The sequence below is a fragment of the Ornithorhynchus anatinus genome, chromosome X1, assembly GCF_004115215.2.
Source record: "Ornithorhynchus anatinus isolate Pmale09 chromosome X1, mOrnAna1.pri.v4, whole genome shotgun sequence".
NCBI classification, from domain to species: Eukaryota; Metazoa; Chordata; class Mammalia; order Monotremata; family Ornithorhynchidae; genus Ornithorhynchus; species Ornithorhynchus anatinus.
The window spans coordinates 35,506,541-35,528,765 of NC_041749.1; the positions used below are offsets into that span (position 1 = coordinate 35,506,541).

Sequence of the window (22,225 nt, forward strand, 5' to 3'; positions counted from 1 at the left end):
CCCCTTTGTACAGATGGGAAAACCGAAGACACAGAGAAGGTAAATGACTTACCCCGATCAACAGCCGGTCAAAGACAGAGCTGGGATTAGAAGCCTATTTTTCTGACTCTTAGTCTTGTGCTGCTTTCACTGGGCCACAAGAGTAATGGAGAAGTCTAATTATGAGCTCTGCTAGTCCAAGATGGATCTTGAGCAGGTAATTCATTCATTCATCCAATCTTATTTATTGAGCACTTACTGTGTGCAGAACACTGTACTAAGTGCTTGGGAGAGTACCATATAACAGAAATAGAAGACATGTTCCCTGCCTACAAGGAATTTACAGTCTAGAGAGGTTGGGATCCTTTCCAGTCACCACTACTCATGGTGCTCACTGGCCATAGTGGTTAGCGGAGAGTCCCACGGAGAAGTAATCATAAGGAGGTGTCTGCTTTCAGGGGTGTGTCTGCATGGGGTTCAGCAGGGGCTATCTCTTGGGCTTCAGGGCTACTGCCTGGCTCAGATAAGCCCACAGGAGGCCAGAGGCTTTATCTCAGTTCCCCCAAAATCCTCACGTCAGCAACCCTAGGTCTGAATGGTGAGATTTGGAACCTTTCTGTCCCCCAGGTCTACCCACCCAGCCAAGAAGGGGACGGAAGGAGTTTAGACTTGTGAACCCCATGTGGGACGGAGGATGTGTCCCAACCTCGTAATCTTTTAACTAGGCCAGCTCTTAGCACAGTGCTTGGCACCCAGCATGGCCTAGTGGCTGGATTACGAGCCTGGGAGTCCGTGGGACCTGGGTTCCGGTCCTGGTTCTGCCTCTTGTCTGCTGTGTAACCTTGGACAAGTCACTTTACTTCTCTGTCCCTCATCCGTAAAAGGGGGATTAAGACTGTGAGCCTCATGAGGGAAATGGACTATATCCAACCTGATTAGCTTGTCCTTATCCCAGAGCTTAGAATGGTGCCTGATATATAGTAAACCCTTAACAAATGCCATTAAAAAAAATGATTAACGAATACCATTATCACCAAAAATAAAAGCTGCCAACTTGGTTTTCAGTTCCCATGATCCAGCCAAGGAAGTTTGGTGGAGTCTGGCCCAGAGTAGAGGGGATGAAGCCCAGGAACAGCCTCTTTTGTGGTTGGATTTTTGTCATGGGGTTAAATTTAAGGTTTTTCTCTTTCTGAAAAAACTCCACACTCCAGCTCTCTGAACTTGGCATTCCATCTCAGCACCAGGCAGGGAGCAGGGACCATGATGTTCATTTGGGAGCGATAGATTTTGATTTGCTTTGTTGCGTTTTTGTCTTAATAAGAAGTAGTGTGGTCTAGTGGAAAGAGCATGGGGCTGGGAGTCAGAGGACCTGAGTTCTAATCCCAACTCTGCCACTTGCCTGTTGTGTGACCTTGGGCAAGTTACTTAATTTCTCTGTGCCTCAGTTCTCTCATCTGTAAAATGGGGATTCAATACTTGTTCTCCCTCCTACTTAGTCTGGGAGCCCAATACAGAACCTTATGATCTTGTATCTACTAACGGACTTGGCACAGAGTAAGCACTTAACAAATACCACGATTAAAACAACTAGAAACGAGAGATTCCAGTCTGGCCAGTTTAGAAAAGAGTGCAAATTCATGTGTAGCAGAGTGCTTTGCATGTTTTTAGTGCATAATAGATGTTATTGACTGATGACTTTTTCTAAACTGCAAACCCAAAACTTTGGTTGGTAGTTTTTGCTCAGAATTTGTTGTCTGAGGACTCTTTAGACAAAATAATGCTTAACCAATCAAGAGCCTTAGGGAGAATACAGTAGAGTAAGGAGACATGTTCCTGGACCACAGGGAGTTTATAATCTAGTGGAGTAGAGAGACATTATAACAAAACAGTTGGGTTCTAGTCAGGTTGGACACAATCCTTGTCCCACATGGGGCTCACAGTCTTAATCCCCATTTTGCAGATAAGGTAACTGAGCCTCAGAGAAGTTAAATGACTTCTCCAAGGTCACGCAGCAGACGAGTGGTAGAGCCAGGATTAGAAACCAGGTCCTCCGGTCTCCCAGGTCTGTGCTTTATCCACTTGGCCAAACTACTTCTCAACTGATACTGTCGGTTGCCATACGTTCAGGAGCCTAAGGAGGCTTTCTCCGGTCCATCCCACCCGCAGAGAGGCTGGATAGCCTCTGGAATAGTAATAACGATAATAACTGTGGTATTTGTTAAGCCAAACAAGGTGCCAAACATTATACTAAGCACTGGGGTAGATTCCAAATAGATTGGACATAGTTCTTGTCCCAAGAGGACTTAAAATTTAAGGGGGAGGGAGAGCAGGTATTTAATTTCCATTTCACAGATGAGGAAACTAAGGCACGGTGAATATGTGACTTGTCCAGATCACATCGAAAGTGAGTGCGAAGCCGGGAGTAGAATGCAGGTCCCCTGTAAACCGGACCTGTGCTTGGATACCAACTGCCACTTGGGAGAAACAGCTCCAGGACACTCTTGCCTGATTAATGGTAGAAGCCTCTAGTCAGGCACGGAGGGGTAAAGGATGGGCAGACAGACAGAGGGATTTACGGTTCTTGCATTCTCTGTAAAGGAAAGGTTCCTTACCCAGAAAATTGCCCCCAAATTGTTCAGACCTTCTGCCATGACTGCAGGAACATAAACAGCTGGTTAGATGTTCACTAAGGGACCTGGATCTAAAGCAGGCCAGGCCAAAAACACTGAGCTGTTTCTAAGCTCTCCAAGGTATGAGAAGACCCCAGGAAAAATTTGGGATGAAAAGACCCTGGCAGATCCACTCCAGGTCCCCATGGGACCGCCTTTTTTTGCTATTTCTATTTACCTGCCATTCCCCCAAATTCACACTATTTAATCTGCAGGATGAATTGGGACTCATCTTTGGTTACATGCATATATTGTATGTAATCGTGAAAGTAACCACGTGTAGGCATTTATGCATACGTGCATGCGTTAATGGGTGTGCGTGCATGCGTTTTGTGTACGTGGAAGGGAGGGTGCACTATGTCTATTTCAGTGCTGCAAATTCATTATTTACCTGTGAATGCCAGGCAGGCGTGATGGCACCGGGAGTTTAACTGTAGTGGGGCCTGGTGCTGACTGGCTGTCATGGTCTGCCCGTCGGCACAGATGGATGACTTTCCTATCATCTCTCACCTTCCCCTCCACAAAGCAGCCGTTCTGGATTGCGGTCCCCTCTCAGAGGTACTATTTATTTTAGCTCTCACTCCCCTGCCAGATTGCAAGCTTCTTGAGGGCAGGGATCGTGTCTACTAAGCCTATTGTACTCCTCCAAGCGCTGAGCACGGTGCTATGCACAGAGCAGGTCTTCATTCATTCATTCAATCGTGTCTATTGGGTGCTTACTGTGTGCAGAGCACTGTACTAAGTGCTGGGAGAGTGCAATTTAACAATAAACAGACACATTCCCTGCCCGCAACTGATGTGCAATCAGTATTACCAATCAGTGGATTGATTAGGACAGAGTCTGCCGATGTCCCTGCAGAAAAGAAGGGGGACCATCTTCCCGTCTTCTCCCTCACAGCAGGGCTCCACTATCTCCCTCTGCTTCCACTTTATCCCGTCTTAGATTTGGGGACAAAAAAAGGAGACTCCAGTCTTTTCCTTAACAAAGAACCATCATCTTCATCACTGATGGTATTTATTGAGTGCTTACTGTGTATAGAGCACTGTGCTAAGCCCTCGGGAGGGTACAGTATAACGATAAATAGGCACATTCCCTGGCTACAGCGAGTTTATGGTCTCTCTCAGTTTTTTTTTGATTTGGCCCATCTTGTGTGAATTATAGGATCTGCTAGAGCTTACGTTTTCCAGTATGGAGAATGTCTGCATTGTTTCCTGTTAAAATAGTTCATTAAAGCAGCTGGGTACTATGGAGACCGTCTCTATAGAAATTCTCAGGCCCAGCCCCCTCAGCTCTCACAGTGCCGGGGGGTAGACAGTGAAGAAGCTGCATGGAGATTCAAGGCTGTTGAAGAAGCCTATGGTTTGCATGATTCATTCATTCAATCATATTTATTGAGCACTTAGGGTGTGCAAAGCCCTGTACTATGCGCTTGGAAGTGTACAATACAACAACAAATGGACACATTCCCTGCCCACAACGAGCTCCCATTCTAGAGATTGAGATTCCCTAGTTCATTTTGCTCTCGACTGGTTAGAGGCAGGGGGGATCTGATGGGAGGGGGAGAGCTACGGAGCTCCCGCCCTGGGAGAGTGTTGGAATCAATCTAAGCAGCGTGGCTCAGTGGAAAGAGTCCGGGCTTGGGAGTCAGAGGTCATGGGTTCGAATTCCAGCTCTGCCACTTGTCAGCTGTGTGACTGTGGGCAAGTCACTTAACTTCTCTGTGCCTCACTTACTTCATCTGTAAAATGGGGATTAACTGTGAACCTCACTTGGGACAACCTGATTCCCTTGTACCTACTCCAGCGCTTAGAACAATGCTCTGCACATAATAAGTGCTTAACAAATGCCAACATTATTATTATTATCCATTGGTCAATCAATCAATGGTATTTGTTGAGCACTTACTGGGTGCAGAGGACGGTTCTAAGGGCTTGGGAGAGTAAAATATAACAAAGGTGATAGACCCGTTCCCTGCCCACAATGAGTTTACAGTCTAGAAGGGGAGATGGACATTAATAGAAATAAATGTTCCCGTGGAGTGGCCTATGCTGGACAAGGACCCCAAAGAATTTGAGGAACCCAGTCCTATGGCCCCTGGGGACTGCTAATGCCGACGATCTCTTGGGGCTGGAAGCTCCCGCGTCCCCCAACTATTGGGAAGACTCGCCCTTGGACTCCTCGTGCTTCAGGAGTATGGAAGCAGCATGGCCTAGTGGATAGAGCATGCGCTGGGGACTCAGAAAGACCTGAGTTCTAATCCTGGCTCCACCACTTGTCTGCTGTGTGATCTTGGGCAAGTCACTTCGCTTCTCCGTGCCTCATCTGCAAAATGGGGTTAAGACTGTGAGTTCCTGATGTGGGACAAGGACTATGTCCAACCCAATTATCTTGCATCTACCTCAGCACAGTTCCTGGCACGTACTAAGTGCTTAACAGATGCTATTATTATTATTTTTACTAGTAATAATAATAATGTCCTAATGGGAACGTGTGCTCTGGGGACTGTGCCCCTGGCTGCAGCAGACCAGGGCTGCTCCGGGGACTTCACGGCCAATGCAGACGCCATCCCACCGCCAATGCAATGTGATAATAATTTCCCCGATCCGCCCCACCGGCGATACAGAAGGACGAGCCTGAGGACCAAGGGTCGAGGACAGAAATAGTTGAGGGACAAGAGAGCCTCCAGCCCCATCTGGTAGTCCCCGGGGACTTCAGCGCACGTAGTAAGCGCTTAACTCCCCAAGTGCTTAATACAGTGCTCTGCGCACAGTAAGTGGTCATTCCTGCCTCTCTCCTCTCCCCTTCTCTAGTGTAAAACTAAATCATTTAGAACACCAAGAGGGCCGAGCCACGCAAGCTCTTCAGTGGGGCCGAGTAGCGTCTCTGTCATCTTGAGGTCAAATCTGCCGGCATCCGTCTCCTCCCGTTGGCTGCCGAATGCGTCCCCACTGCTCATTTAACTGCGCAGAGCGCTGACAAGCAGGAAGGTTCCTTGCTTTCCAGGGCCACGGTGGCCGCTCTCCGGCCTCATTGTGAGTCTGGGCCCGCAGCAGGCTGGGATGACTCACCCAGCGGCCTGCCAGCGCTAACCTCTGCCCGTGCCAGGTTTTCTCTATTTTTTTCCACTTTTTTCTTCTCGGAGGATGATTGTGGCTGGAGTGTCCCTCTGGTTTTATTAACGTTATTTAATTATATCTCTCATTTGGTAAAGGGACCTGAATTTATTATAGAGAGAGGCCCTGGGCATCAGCAGACAGCACTGTAAAATAGGACACAGATTTGGGAAGCTTTCAGGCTTTTAGGGTATTTTTGCAACGTGTAATCGATCACAGCCAGATATGGCCATTATGTAATTTAATTTAATTAGGTACTGTGAGGAAAACTACACGACGACACAAAAATAAGGCCCCAGAAACCAGATGGCGAAGGAACAGCTCGGTCCAAGTGGAACAGAGAAGCAGCGTGGCCTAGTGGAAAGTGCATGGACTGGGAGTCGGGGGACCTGCGTTCTAATTCCAGCTCTGCCAATTTTTTGCTGTGTGACCTTGGGCAAGTCACTTCACTTCTCTGAGCCACAGTTACCTCATCTATAAAATGGGGATTAAATCCGCTTCCCTCCAATTTATACAGTGAGCCCCATGTCGGACAGGAACTCTGTCCAACCTGGTAAACTTGTTTCTGCCCCAGTGCTTAGAACAGTGCTTGACACATAGTAAGCACTAAACAGATACCATTAAACAAAGAAAAGGATCAAGCAGTGTGGCCTAGTGGAGAGAGCACGGGCTGGGATTCAGAGGGATCTGGGTTCTAATCCCAGTTCTGCCACCTATCTGCTGTGTGAGCTTGGGTAAATCACTTAACTTCTCTATGCCTTAGTTACCTCATCTGTAAATGGGAATTAAGACAGTGAGCCCCATGTAGGACAGGAATTGTGTCCAACCCAATCTGCGCATATTCATTCAATAGTATTTATTTCACCTCGGCACTTAGAACAGTACCTGGAGCATAGTAAGCGCTTAACCAATACCACAATTATCATTATTATGATGGTTCACCTACTGAATGGGAGCCAACAATTTTTACACAATTAGTAATTAATAATTAATGGGAAGGGGCCACACGCGAATGTCCCCTGGCAGTCAGGAGGTCCGGTTGGCAATGAGGGAAGGAATTTAGGAAACAGTACATTGTCTGCTGAGTTTCCAGAGAAAAGCACTGAGGGGGACAAACTGGGATTATTCCTGAGGAGAACTGCCTCGGCCCCACTGAAGCCAGGAGAGGTAGAGAGCAGAGAGACAAGGGGCTCCATTTTGCAGGAGAGAGTTTTGGCTCTAACCCCAGATGGACTCTGATACTTTGCTTCTGAAACAAGGCTTTGAGAGCCAAGGTCACCTGAACTGCACAGTCCCCGCAGCACCTGGGGTGAAAGACCTCAGACTCACACCGTCGTGCTAAGCAGTCTCGACAACCCCACAGTCCTTGTCACAGCATGGCCCTTCCCCACCTCCTCCCTCCACTCAAGGCCAGAAGCTGCTTCTGTCCTTCACCCTTATGAGAAGCAGCATGATGCAGTGAACGGAACACGGACCTGGGAGTCCAAAGGTCGTGAGTTCTAATCCCGGCTCTGCCAGTTGTTTGCTATGTGACCCTGGACAAGTCATTTCACCTCTCTGTGCCTCATTTACCTCATCTGTAAAATGACGATTGAGACTGTGAACCCCACGTGGGACAGGGACTGTGTCCAACCTGATTTGCTTGTATCCTCCCCAGCGCTTAGTACAGTGTCTGGCACAAATACCATTATTATTATTATTTCATTATTAAGCATTTAGAACAGTGCTCTGCATACAACAAACACCCAGTAAATACCATCGATTGACTAATCACGTCATGCTGCTCCCATGGGCAGAACCCATGAGGTTGCTCATGGTATAAAGCCAAACCCTGTTAGAGGCAGAGTCCTGGGCTGCTTAGACCATGGAACTGACTCAACAATTGAGCTCAGTAGGGCCTTATAGTCTTTTATTCTCGTGCTAGCAGACCTGATTCATATTTTTGGAGCTGGGCACCACCAGTCCCAGCCACCTCAGCACCTCTGCCTGGTTGACAGGGAACATTTTGAACTTTTCCACCCTCTAGTCTCTTTGCATACCACCCCTCCTCTCAGCTGTCATCTTGGCAAGCTGGCAGCAGGGTGGGGGTGGGGGGCAGGGCAGCCCTGCACCCCCAGTGGGTCAGATTACTGGGCCAATCAGGAGCCCGAAACACAGACCCAATCCCCTGCCTATAATGTCCTATATGCACCAGCTCAACTTCAGGATTTTTATTTATTTTCTGTCTGAGTGCAAGAAAGAGTTCTGGAATCAGGGGCCCCCGTAGTTAGCTGCCTAATGATCCAGATGACATTCCCGTTAAAGAGTAGGAGGAGCCTAGGAAATCTTTAATTTGTCACTAAATTTTCCCCCATCCAGCCACGCTCAGGTTGTCCATAAGAGCCAGTGTGACTCTGGGGTAGTTTGACTCATTCCTCAGTTAGTTCACTCAGGGAACGGCTACCATGCTGGGTGAAGTTTTGGGAGGCCCTGATGGGAAAGAAGTGGCTAACTCTTAGAAATGGCGAGAGCGGAAAGAAAAAAATTTAAAGTTAGGGAAATAGCCCGGCTATGCAGTTGAATTTCCACACTCTGAAAACAGCAACTTCCTCACTTGAGTGGAATAGATAAAAGCACAGCTCAGTCTCATCCCCAGAAAAGGAAGGGTCCGAGAACTCCCCGCAGCTTCCCTGGAGGAAACCGGAATCTACATGGGATCCCAGGGAGCTGAACCCCTAATCTAGGAATTCACGGTGTTTCCCTCTGACTGGGCCACTTTATAATAATAATAACTGTGGTATTTGTTAAGCACTTACTGTGTGCCAAGCACTGTACTAAGCACTGGAGTGGATACAAGCAAATCAGGTTGGACACCGTCCCTGTCCCACCTGGGGCTCATGGTCTCAATTTCCATTTTACAGATGAGGTAACTGAGGCACAGAGAAGTTAAATGACTGGCCCAAGGTCACCCAGCAGACAAGTGGCAGAGCCAGGATTAGAATCCATGACCTTCTAACTCCCAAGCTTGTGCTCTATCCACTACTCCAAATACAACAGAGTTGGAAGATATATTCCCTGCCCATGATGATCTGATAGTCTAGGGGAAGATATCGTTAGTCACATATGGAGTGGGAACATTTTCCCCTCCAGGAATGGTCCTGTCAGATCTGCCTGGCATCTGGACTCTGGGTTGGAGCATACACCAGGTCCTTATCTGACACGTCCATCTCAGGACATTCCTTGGACTCTCTCCTGCTTCCAACAAGGACTGGTCTGGAGGGAGAAGTGGAGAAGAGAAGGAGATAGAATCAATAAATCATATTTACTGAGCATCTACCGTGTGAAGAACACTGTACTAAATGTTTGGGAGAATACGATGTAATGATAATAATAATAATAATTGTGGTATTTGTTAAGCACCTACTATGTGTCAGGCACTCTACTAAACACTTGGGTAGATACAAGCAAAGTGAGTTGGATACGGTTCCTGTCCCATTCGAGCCTCACGGTTTCAATCCCCATTTTACAGATGAGGTAACTGAAGCACAGAGAAATTAAATGACTTGCCCAGGGTCACCCAGCAGACAAATGGCACAGCCAGGATTAGAACCCAGATCCTTCTGACTCCCAGGCCCGTGCTCTATCCACTAGGCCATGCTGCTTCAACTGCAGCAGACTTGTTCCCTGCCCACAAGGAGTTTGTCGACCTGGAAAACATTAACCTCACAAAATTGCAGCTCTGAGGGCTTGGGTAACCTAGCTCTGGAGGTGAAGATTCTGTTTCCTGAACGATTTCCACTCTGCCCAGCTACACTGCCCTGAAAATAAATAGGTCGGTGTCCTGAGGCTCAAGAGGAGCTCAGGGGAGAGGAATGGAGGAAGGGCCCTGAGCACTTATGGGACACTTGTTGGAACCAGAAGTGGAGTCAAGAGGATGAGACACCGAGGGGCTAAAGACAGAGAGGGAGGTCATGCGGCCTCGGGGAAAAAGCGTGGAACAAGGCATCGATCAATCGGTGGTGTTGGTCAAGCGCTTACTATATGCAGAGCATTGCATTTATTCAATAGTATTTATTGAGCACTTACTATGTGCAGAGCACTGTACTAAGTGCTTGGAATGTACAATTCGGGAACAGAGACAATCCCTGCCCAATGAGGGGCTCACAGTCTAAACGGGGGAGACAGACAGCAGAGCAAAACAGAACAAAGCAAAAACAAGACAACATCACCAAGATAAATAGAATCGAGGAATAAGCAGACACATTCCACACCCATAACGAAGTTATATTCTAGAGACCTGGATTCTAATCCCAGACCTGCCACTGGCCCGCAAGTCCCTTAAACTCCCCGTGCCTTGGTTATCTTCATCCGTAAAATGGGGGTAAGGTACAGGGACTGGGCCTGATCTGATTTTCTTATACCTTCCCCACAGCTTGGCACACACGGCAGAGTGGCTTTGGCAGAAAATCCAAATATCACACCAACCTCTGCCAATACAAATTTACCCTCTCGCACTGAAACTCTGCCCTTTCTCTTCACAACAACATTAATGCTCCCTAATCAACTCCCGTGCCGAGTCACCACTGACTATTTCAGACCTTCAACTCCCTTCAGAAGCCTCCGATGTCACTGACTCTTCCCTCTCCAACTCCCCAGCGACTTCACTGATTGTTTAATAAAAAAATTGGAGACCATCGGATACGAGCTCCCAGTTAGAACCCTTTGGCCTCCTCAATATCTTTTATCCCAAGCCATTCTCCTTCCCTCCTAAGAAAAGATGGTTTATTATATGTTACGGCACTTTAACTCTTCAATCTGTCTCTTGGAGAGGATCCCCCTCTTTCTTCCAAGAATCCCGACTCCCACCCTCCTCCCCTCTCTGCCACCTTCAGCCTCTTATTCTTCCGTGGCTACTTCTTCACTGCCTCCTAATAAGCCCATCTCTCCCTCTCTAGCCTAAATCCCTCTCCTTCTCTACCTTAGATCCCAAATTCCTAAACCCTGCTCAAACTCCCTGAACACTCGCTCAGCGCTTAGAACGGTGCTTGGCTCGTAGTAAGTGCTTAACAAAGACCATCATTATTATCTCCAGTTCCACCCCTGTATTCTGGACTTCACCCCCTTCACTCTAATAAGACTCCATTTATCAAAGTTTCCAACGACCCCATTCAGGAGAAATCTAAAGGACTCTTCTCTTTTCCAATATTCCCTGACTGCCCTCCTTTCCTCTTTTCCCATTCCCTTCTGCATCACTCTGACTTGCTCCCTTTATTCATCCCTCCTCTCAGCCCAACAGCTTTTAGGTACAATTCTGTAATTTATTTATTTACATTAATGTCTGCCTCCCCCACTAAACTATAAGCTCACTGTGAGCAAGGAATGTATCTGTTTTGATTGTTTTGTTGTTCTCTCTCCAGTGCTTAGTAAAGTGCTCCGTACACAGTAAGTGCTCAATAAACAACAACAGACTGACTAATATTCTTTTATCTTTACGCTATCTTTTCAGCACAGTTGACCATCCCAACCTAAAAACTCTCCCTGGATGTAGTCTTACTGATATAGTGCTCCCCTGGTTCTTTTCCAACCTCTCTAACATACCCTCTAAGTCTCCTTTCATGGCAGCACTTCCTCCCCTCACTCTTGAATTAGGGGGGTCCCAAAAGGCTCTGTCTGCCACCTGTTCATCTAGCTAATTCTCTGGGAGAGCTCATTTGCTCAAGTGATTTCCACTTCTGCCTTGTCCTCTAATGGGTTTCACAAGCTTGCATCTCCTCCTGCCTTTGGGACATCTCCAAGTGGACAGCCTGCCATTTCCTTAACTCAGTATGTTCAAAATTGAATGCTTCTTCACCTTTCTTCCTAAACCCTTTCCTCCTCCTAAATTTCCCATCACAGTAGGCGACACCTACTAACCTCCTTATCCTACAGGTCTGTAACTTTGGGGTCATCTTGGGTGTCCCCATTCAGTTTGTCTCTGAATCCTGTTGGCTTTTCCTCCACTCTATTTCCCAGATCCACCCCTTCCTCGCCACCTTATGACCACCATCCTGTAACACTATCTCCCTCGTAGTGGAAAGAGCCTGAAGTTTCAGGATTGTCCTCAACACGAGACTCCATCACAGACTCTCTTTGCATCTCGTAAGCTCATTGTGGGCAGGGAACGTGTCTTTTTATTGTTATATTGTACTGTCCCAAATGCTTAGTACTGTGCTGTGCACACAGTAAGTGCTTAAGAAATAGATTAACTGATTGACTGACTTGTAATAAGGGGGGAATGTGCTAATTTGTTGTATTGTACTCTCCCAAACGTTTAATACAGTGCTCTGCACATAATAAGCACTTAATATATACCATTGATTGATTTGGCTCTTGTTGGGTGACTGTAACAGTCTATGCACTGGTCTCTCTGCCTCTAGTTTCTCCCCCCTTTAGGGTAAATATTTAGCTCTCTGGTATGCTTCTCAAAATGTGGGGGTTTGCTCTAATAGTGTAAATGATAATGTGGTCTAATGAATAGAACCTGGGAATCAGAAGAACCTGGGTTCTAATTCTCACTCCACCACTTGTCTGCTCTATGATCTTGGCCAAGTCTCTTCACTTCTCCATGCCTCCGTTACCCGAGTTGGAAAATGGGGATTGAGACTGTGAGCCCCACATGGAACATAGACTGTGTCCAACCTGATTAGCTCGTATCTACCCCAGCTCTTAGTACAGTGCCTGGCACATAGTAAGCACTTCACAAATACCATAATTAGTATTATTATTACTCTGTTTTCCCAAATGATGCTTTTTTCAGCCTTAAACACCCTATTTCAAAGTCACTTCCTCCAGCAAGCAATCCCTGGTTACTTCTCTCACCTTCAGTAATCCTGTCAGTTAACTCAGCACTCAGGTACTTATCATTTATTTGTTATTGATATCTTTATTTGCCTTACTTTTGTTAATGATTTTATTGTCACTTGATTATCAGTCTTTTGAGAGAAGGGAGAATATTTTTTACCTCTATTTATATTCTCCCAAACATAAATAGTGGTATTAGTTAAAAGTGCTTAGTAGAGGCCAAGCACTGTACTAAACACTGGGGTAGATACAAGATAATCGGGTTGAACACAGTCCCCGTTCCATATGGAGCTCACAGTCTAAGTAGGAGGGAGGAATATCCTCTTGACAGACGGGGAAACAGAGAAGATAAATGGCTTGCCCAAGCTCACACAAGTGACAGAGCTGGGATTAAGCCTAAATCCTCTGACGCTGAGGCCTGTTCTCTTTTCACTAGGCCATGCTGCTTCTCTGCACTCAATGAGCACCCAACAAATACTGTTGGTTGATTACATGTCTATCATCTGACATTCTTTTCCTATTGTGTATTTGGTCATTTGTGACTGCTTGTCTCCTTCAGTAGATTGTAAGCTCCACGAGGGGAGGAAACATGTCTTTTACTCCTATTGTATATTTCTCAAGCGATTTGTACACTGTTCTGCATGCTCTAGGCACTCCATCAATACCATTGGATTCCACCAACTGCAAACTAATTAATTATCTACCGGGCTCTGAAGGGCCTCTAATGGGAGGACTGAGGACCGATCAAAGGGAGGTAGATTGAAATGAATGCAGGAGAGATTTGTGTTGGACCCAAAAGAGAACTTCCTGTTGATCGGGGTAATGGACCTTGGAACAGGCCTTCGGGGCAGTGTGTGGAGACTCTGCATTTTAAGACTGAATTGGACTTTGTCCGTCTGGTGATTGAGTCATTCCCCGGCAGGAGGCCAGAGGTGGTAGAGCCTTCCTCAGGAGGTGCTGGAGATGGGAATGCCCACACAGACTGAGGTGTCCAAGAGCTGAACCAGGCCAAACTGGACCTGACCGTGTATGATCGTCTCGGGAGCCTCTGGATAGCCGGATGTGTCTGGCCCTCGCTTAGGGGCAGCCATGTGCCCCGGGTGGGAAGTTTGGGTCACTGGAGTCCACCCAGAGACCCCTCCAACATGGAAGTGCCCCTCTGCCAGGCCACAGTCCTCAATCTAGCCCTTAGAACAGTGTTTCGCATATAGTAAGCACTTAAATGCCATCATTATTATTATCATTATTATCACCCCCAAAGGAGAGCTGCGTAGCCTGCAGAACGGGCCCCATCTCTGCAAGATTTCCTTTTGCTGCTTGAGAAGCAGCGTGGCCTCATGGTTAGAGTACGGGCCTGGAAGCCAGAAGGATCTGGGTTCCAATACCACCTCCACCACTTTTCTGCTGTGTGGCCTTGGGCAAGTCCCTTAACTTCTCTGTGTCTCAGTTACCTCATCTGTAAAATGGGGATCAGGACTGTGACTCCTAAGTAGGACAGAGACTCTGTCTAACCCGATTTGCTTGTATCCACCCCAGTCCTTAGTACAGTGCTTGGCACATAGCAAGCACTTAACAAATACCACAATTATTATCATTATTATTATTTTGCACCAGCCAGACGCTCTGGGAGCTGGTGAGAGAGAGGGACTCCTGGCTTTCCGTACAGCATGGGCACTCCTCCCCGCCCCCCAATTCCGGGGGCTCCAGAAACACTTGCTTTTCTGTTCCTGCCGATGCCCTTGATCTGCCCTTGATCCAGGTTGTCCCGGCAGCCGAGCCGGAGGCAGGCGGAGGTTTCTGTTTGTTCAAAGCAATCTCCGTTGTGAGGTTCTTCCTGACTCTGCTGCCGTGATGTTCTTGTTTTTCTCTGGACTCTCTGACTCATCTTGAGTCTCCAGATGGCTTCCTGAATTTCAATCCGTTGGCCGAGCTGCAGAGCCCTCGGCACAGAAAAACTAGTCCGAGATGATAACGGCCAAGAAATCCGCATCCCCCATTTACTGTTCGTTATCAATTCCTCCCAGGTGACCAGGTGGAACTAGCAGGTTTCGGCAAGTTGCGTTCCCTTTCTCTGCTTCCTTTTCTTGCCTCCAGCACCTTGCCACCCTGCATTCAACCTCAAAGTCCAAGAACCTTGGACTGGTGTGACCTCCAGGCCAGTGAGACACAGATCACTAGAGTCCTTGCTGCGGTCCTCTTACTGCTGGACGCTATCTAGGAATGAAGTTTCAGGAGTCACCTGGAAGGGCTAGGAGAGACTTCCCCTTGGTCAGAGCTGTTATTAGAACAATAAATCTGAGAGTATTCGGTCTGGGAATTGCTTTGGCCAAACACCTGTTCCTCTGATTCTGCTTCAGCTTCCTGCCCTGGCTCTATTGAACGAGGGGGTGGAGTGAGGGACACTTTCAGCTTTGTGGCCTAGAGGAAAGAGCATGGGCCTGAAAATCAGAGGACCGGGGTTCTAATTTCTTAATGGCTTTGTGGCCTTGGGCAAATCACTTCCTTCTCCTGAGCCTCCTTTCCCTCATCTTTAAAATGGAGATTAAATCCAATTCTTTCTGACTTAGACGATAAGCCCCATGTGGAAAAGGGACTGTGTCCGACCTGATTATTTTGTATCTACTCCAGTGCTTAGTACAGTGCTTGGAAGATAGTAAGTGCTAAGCCAGGACCATTAAAAAAAAAAAAAGGTTTCCACTCCATTCCCAATGTTGCTGACTCTGCTCCCTCCATGCAAATTGATAACATTATAAATATAGAGAGGATTTTTACAGCTCTTTCACATCGGGTACATCACTTTATCCTCGCAGCCTCCCTCTGGGGTAGGGAGAGGCAGCTGTTCTCCCTATTTTATGGAGGAAGAAAATGAGGCCCAGAGAGGTTAAATGAGTTGCCCAAGGTCACACAGCAGTTCCAGGGCAGAACCTGACTGGCACTAGGCCTCCTGCCTCCTAGTCCATTAGCTTACTCTGGCTCCTTCACCCTGCCGAGGAGGGTCGTCCTCTTCGGGGACTGGAATGTGGCAGCAGCAGAGTGGTCCAGAGCCAGTCACTGCATTCTAAACACACATTGAGAGTGTCCAGAGATGAGGAGTGAAGATCACAAAAGGGGCTGAAAATGAGTCCTAGGAGGAAAAGGAAAAGGAATCGAGAAGAGAAGACTGAGGGCGGAGCCGATATCTGTCTTCAGGTCCCTCACCAGCTGTTCTCCCGGTCCAGAAAGAACCAAACAAGAGGAAATGGGCTGAAATTAAAATAGAAGAGCTTCTCGAAGCGACAAAACCCCTGGAACAGGCTCCTGAGGGAAGGTGAGTCTCCATCCCGGAGGCCTTTAAAGACAGAACAGACACTGCCTGTGTTGGATGGGTTATTCAGTCACTTACCCAGAGGCAGGGAGCTAGCCCAGATGACCAATCAATCAATCGATCAACCAATGGTATTTACTGAGTGTCTGCTGTGTCCAGAGCCAAGCCCTGTGTACTAGGTATACTAAACCTTTGGGAAAATAATAATGTTGGCATTTGTTAAGCACTTACTATGTGCAGAGCACTGTTCTTAGCACTGGCGTAGATACAGGGTAAGCAGGTTGTCCCACGTGAGGCTCACAGTCCTAATCCCCATTTTACAGATGAGGTAACTGAGGCGCATAGAAGTTAAGTGACTTGCCCACAGTCAGGCAGCTGACAAGTGGCAGAGTTGGGATTTGAACCCATGACCTCCGACTCCCAAGCCCGGGCTCTTTCCACTGAGCCACGCTGCTTCACCTACACAATATAATAGAGTTGGTAGACATGATCTTTGCCCACAAGGAGCTCACAGCCTAAAGGGGGATACAGACATTAAAATAGATCACGCAGAGGGGAAATAGTAAACGATACATACATAAGTGCTGCCGGGTTGGGGCGAGTATCGGAGTGCTTAAGGGCTATACGGAAGCAGCATGGCCTAGGAGAAAGAGCAAGGGCCTGGGAGTCAGAGGACCTGGGTTCTATCCCCAGCTTTGCCTCTTGCCACCATCCTCCGTGACTTGAGGACTGAAGCCTTCTTGACTTGGGGGAAACGAAGGATCAGAGTCAGACGTGGGTCAGGAAACTCGCTTCGTCTCAAGCCCCTCCTATGTCTGTAAAGGGTTCCGATTCTCTGTTGAAAGATAGAAGGAGTCAGAAGGGCCAAACCACAGAGCAGCTGGTAAGATCTCTCGATGACAAGAGCCTCCTTTGCAGGCCTACACTGTAGCTGTAGGGAGGGGGAGGAAGGAGCCCGCAGTAGGAGAGGTTCTGGAAACTTCCCCTCGGAGCCACCGTGACCTGAAGTTTCTAACATGTTCTCCCTGAAATTCACGCTTGAGATGGCACTGGTGTCGGACCCGAACCTCGACTCCCAGAGGAAAACTCCCGCTAACGTCTCCACCACTTATCTGCCCCGGCTCAGGGTCGCGCTGGCCCAGCGTAAATTGGAGAAGTTGCATGGCTTGGTGGAAAGAGCACTAGCCTAGTAGTGAGAGGACCTGAATTCTCCCATGGGGGACAGGGACCGTGTCCAACCCGATTCGACTGAGTCCAATCCAGCATTTCATACGGTGTCGGGCACATAATAAGCATTTAACAAATACCACAGTTACTATTATTAGTTCTAAACCCGGCTCTGCCAATTGCTCTGCGAATTGATTGCTTTGTGACCTTGGGCAAGTCACTTAACTGCTCTGTGCCTCAGTTTCCTCAACTGTAAAATGAGGATTCAATCAGAGGAGCAGCGTGGCTCAGTGGAAAGAGCCCGGGCTTTGGAGTCAGAGGTCATGAGTTCGAATCCCAGCTCTGCCACTTGTCAGCTGTGTGACTGTGGGCAAGTCACTTAACTTCTCTGTGCCTCAGTTACCTCATCTGTAAAATGGGGATTAAGAGTGTGAGCCCCACGTGGGACATCCTGATTCCCCTGTGTCTACCCCAGCGCTTAGAACAGTGCTCGGCACATAGTAAGCGCTTAACAAATACCAACATTATTATTATATCTGTTCTCCCTCCTACTTAAGACCGTGAGCCCCTGTGTGGGACAGGGATGGTGTCCAACCTAATTAACTTCTACCTACTCCTCCTGCCCCCAGCTTAGAACAGCGTTTGACACATAGTAAGCACTTAACGAGTACCATAAAAAACAAAACAAAAAAACTCGTTCATGCCTGAACCTGAATGCCCTTGGCAATATTGCCAGTTAGCTCAGGGAGCTCCCCATTCTTTGTCCAGCAGTGACCTCCTGCCTAACCCTGGGGGCATATCCACCCCCTGGGCTAACGACTGAGTGGAAGGAGTGTAGTTAGTCCCCTGTGATTGGGCAAGATGTGTTGAAAATGCATTAATAAACAGTGAAAAGAAATCCTTTCATCCTGAAGGTGGGATTTAATCAGTCTTTCTGCCCATCTGAGAAAATAATGTTTACAAATTAGGTTGTTTTAGCACAGAATGTGTCTCCCTCCCTCATTTTTTCCCTCCCTTTACCCCCTCAACCAGCCCATTACTGATCAATGATTAACTCCCAGTCCCCTGAAAGCAGGGTCCCCGGCTGCTCTGAGGCCTGGCCTGGTTTTCCTGCAGTTCAGTTCAGAAAAAAAAAATGCTCCAGAGATTGGCTTGGGCTCATTTCCTTATCGCTAATTCATCACTGCCTGCTCCAGCTCCGTTAATCAATACACAGCGGTTTATTTTTAGATTCGCTTAGAGCTTGACGTCTCCTTCACAGCAAGGGCACATTTCAGGATCTTCTCAGCATCCAGCAGAGCAGCAGAGCGGTGGCCCAACCAAAAACCAATTCCGAAGGCTTTCTGCCCCTCCTAAGGCAGAATAAAATAATAATAATAATAATGATTGTGTTATTTGTTAAGTGCTGTGTGCCAGGCACTGTACTAAGTGCTGGGGTGGATACAGGCAAATTGGGTTGGGCCCAGTCCCTGTTCCCCATGGGGCTCACGGTTTCAATCCCCATTTTACAGATGAGGGAACTGAGGCTCAGAGAAGGGAAGTGACTTGCCTAAGGTCACACAGCAGACAAGCGGTGGAGCCGGAATTAGAACCCATGATGCCTTTGGGGCACTGTGGAGGGGAGACTCAAACGGGGTCCAAGGGTCAAGTGCCAAGGGGCGGCTGCCCCAGCAGCTGCCCCAGACCTGACTCTTAAAACACGCGCACACTCACACACAGGTGGAGTCCATAGCCTGATCAAAAGGGACCCTCCCTTCATGTGGAGCTGTCCAACATTTTGGGTGGTCCAGAAGATGCACCTGCTCTGCACCCCTAATTACCGTGGTACTTATTAAGCGCTTACTATATGCCAACTACTGTCCTAAATGCTGAGATAGGTATAAAATAGTCATTTCCCACTTGGGGCTCACAGTCTAAGTTGGAGGGAGAACAGGTATCAAATCCCCATTTTGCAGATGAGAGAAACGAGGCTCAGAGAAGTTACATCGTTTCCCTTCACATCACTTGCTGGAGATCGTAAGCAGGCGTGTGGCGGAGTTGGGATTACAACCTCTGACTCCCTCATCCGTGCTCTTTCCTCCCATCACCACAGCATTTATTACATATCTGTAATTTTATTTATCTTAATGTCTGTCTCCCCTTCTAGACAGCTCACTGTGGGCAGGCGGAGTGTCTATTTTATTGTAATACTGTACTCTCCCAAGTGCTAAGTACAGTGCTCTGCACACAGTAAGTGCTCAGTAAATACGACTGATTGACTTTTTCCACTAGGCCACGTTGCTGGTGCCGTACGTACTGGAGGCAGGGCTCCTGGGGCCAGGTATGCTGCAGCTTGAGAAGCCGTTGGCTCCTGCCGGCACAGTGCAGTCCCTAACCCTAGCCTGGCATTAAAATGAATTTCTCTCCTATTCTGGTCATCCATGGCCTCTGTCTTCGGCCGACGAAACTGGAGAGGTCTCCCAGAAAGATCCCTCAGACAACTGACTCTTGCCCCTAGCCCTAGAAACCTAACCATGAGATCACTGTTCCGTGGTAACCATTCTACACTTCTCCACCTCTTCTCCTGTTGGTTTTTTTTTAATGGCATTAGTTAAGTGCTTATTATGGGCCAGGCACTGTACTAAACGCTGAGGTAGATACAAGATAATCAGTTTAGACACAGTCCAAACAATCAAACGGTTATTAATGTTGGCATTTGTTCAACGCTTACTATATGCAGAGCACTGTTCTAAGCGCTGGGGTAGATGCTGGGTAGTCAGGTTGTCCCACGTGAGGCTCACAGTCTTAATCCCCATTTTACAGATGAGGTAACTGAGGCACAGAGAAGTGACTTGCCCACAGTCACAATTGTATTTATTGAGTGCTTACTATGTACGGAGAACTGTACTAAGCACCTGGGAGGGCACAGCAGAACTGAGTCAGAAGACGTGCATCCTGTCCACAGCGAATTTACAGTCTAGAGGGGGAGACAGACAATAAAAGTTAATAAATTACGGATATGTACATGAGTGTTGGGGGGCTGAGGGAGGGGTGCAAATCCAAGTTCAAGGGTGACCCAGAAGGGAGCAGGGGAAGAGGAAATGAGGGCTTAGTTAGGGAAGGTCTCTTGAAGGAGATGTGCCTTCAGCGAGGCTTTGAAGGTGGGGAGAGTGATCGTCTGCTGGATATGAAGAGGGAGGGCATTCCAGGCCAGAGGAGGGATGTGGGTGACAGGTGGGTGGCGAGACAGATAAGACAGAGGTACAGTGAGTACGACGGTATTAGAGGAGAGAAGTGTGCGGTCAGGATTGGAGTAAGAAATCAGTGAGGTAACGTAGGAAGGGGCAAGGTGATTGAGTCCTGTGAAAATGTCCTTCATGGGGTTCACAGCTTTACTCCCCATTTTACAGATGAGGTAACTGAGGCACAGAGAAGTGAAGTGTCTCACCCCAGGTCACCCAGCAGGCAAGTGGTGGGGCTGGGATTAGAACCCAGGTACTCTGCCTCCCAGCCCCATGTTCTATCCACTTAGCCATGCTGCTTCTCAGTTAGCATTGTGGTTTAGTCTTGTTCTGTGAGCTTGCATCTATGATACAGTAGCCTGTCCAGACCTTTGGTGAAGGAAATCAACGTTTATGTCCCCGTTCAGTGGGCCCTGATTCCAGATCCATAATGAAGCACCAGATTGTAGGCTCAGACAACTGACCCCCAGTCCCCTGGGACCATTAAGACCTACCCAGCCACTTTCAGGGACAGAGCTCTCTGACCCCTCCATGTAAGGCTGAGGGCAGGAATGGATGTGTGGCCCTGGCCATTGAGTTCAGTCCACAGGATCGGTCCACAGGCTAGCCAATCCTCTCAAGTCCACCTGACCATAATATAATTCCTGCACCCGAGTGCAGGCTGGGAGCCAGAACGCTTGGGTTCCATTCCTGTTCCCACCCCACCATCTTAGCTCTCATCCTATGAACACCAACCCATCTAACCCAACACTTAGAACAGTGCTTAGAGAAGCAGCGTGGCTTAGTGGCAAGAACACGGGCTTTGGAGTCAGAGGACGTGGGTTATAAACCCGCCTCCGCCACTTGTCTGTCGTGTGACCTTGGGCAAGCCATTTAACTTCTCTGTGCCTCAGTTCCCTCATCTGAAAACCGGGAATTAAGATTGTGACTGGGGATTTGAACAGTGCTTGGCACGTGGTAAGTGTTTAACAAATACCAAGATTTTCAAGCTAGAATCAAGATAATCCGGTTGGACCAGGTGCCTATCCCACCTGGCGTTCACAGTCTTAATCCCCGTTTTGCAAGTGTGGGAACTGAGGCAGAGAGAAGTTAAGTGACTTGCTCAAGGTCACACAGCAGGCAAGTGGGAGAGCAGGTCCTTCTGCCTCCCAGGCTCATGTCTTTTCACTAGGCCACGGTGCTTCTCTCACTAGGCCATACTATCATCGTGACCTGGGAGCCTCAGGAGAAGGGGGCCGTTACAAACGCAGGCAGTTCCGAGGAGATTTACCTCACCTTGTGCCGGATGAGCCGTAAACTCGTGACGGGGAACACGACGTTTCACTCGGTCCTCTGAGGACGCCTCCCCTCCCCGCTCAGCCCCGCTTTCTCAGCATCATCTCCCCCCTCCCCCCCCGCTCCGCCCCTCCCACTCGCTAAAGCTGGTATTTTTCCTTTCAGCAGGTCCAACAGGCTCTCCCTCCTACCCCGAACAGCAGGCGCATTTCACCGAATCATCGGGCGGCTTCAATCGCTGCCGTGGAAACTGTGGTCCGAGCTCTGGGGATGGGATAGACATAGATATTTTTTCAGAATCTTGAGCTTTTCAGCAACGTTTGTTCGCTGCATCTTCAGAAGCGTCGGCAGCAGGGCCCGCGCTGACCTTGTCTGTTGCCGCTTTAAATACCCGAGTCGACGGCAGGCCCCAGAGCAGCGGTCACATGGAGGATTCAGATTCACATGGATCACTCATGTGCTAGGAAGGAAAAAAAAAACCCATCAGCCCCAAATGCGATGCTCTCTGCGGGAATCCCCCCTCCCTCCCCTTTAACCTTCAATCCGGGAGCGAAACGCATTCGATCGGCATTCGATCGGCAATCGATAAGCCCTAAGGCAGGTTTGACTCGTTGCTCTGGACCTTTTCAGTGGCCAAGCACGGCTAATAATAATAATTATGGTACTTGCTAAGGTCT

The 22,225-nt window shown here is 48.1% G+C and overlaps 1 long non-coding RNA gene across 1 annotated transcript; it reads right to left on the reverse strand.

Moving 5' to 3' along the window:
* Positions 1–17,950: 17,950 nt before the first annotated feature.
* LOC120638048 lies at positions 17,951–21,986 on the reverse strand. The gene is made up of 2 exons (XR_005659503.1): positions 21,740–21,986; positions 17,951–18,404 (listed from the first exon to the last, which is right to left on the reverse strand). It is a non-coding gene; the product is annotated as an uncharacterized LOC120638048 (long non-coding RNA).
* Between the last annotated feature and the right edge of the window lie 239 nt (positions 21,987–22,225).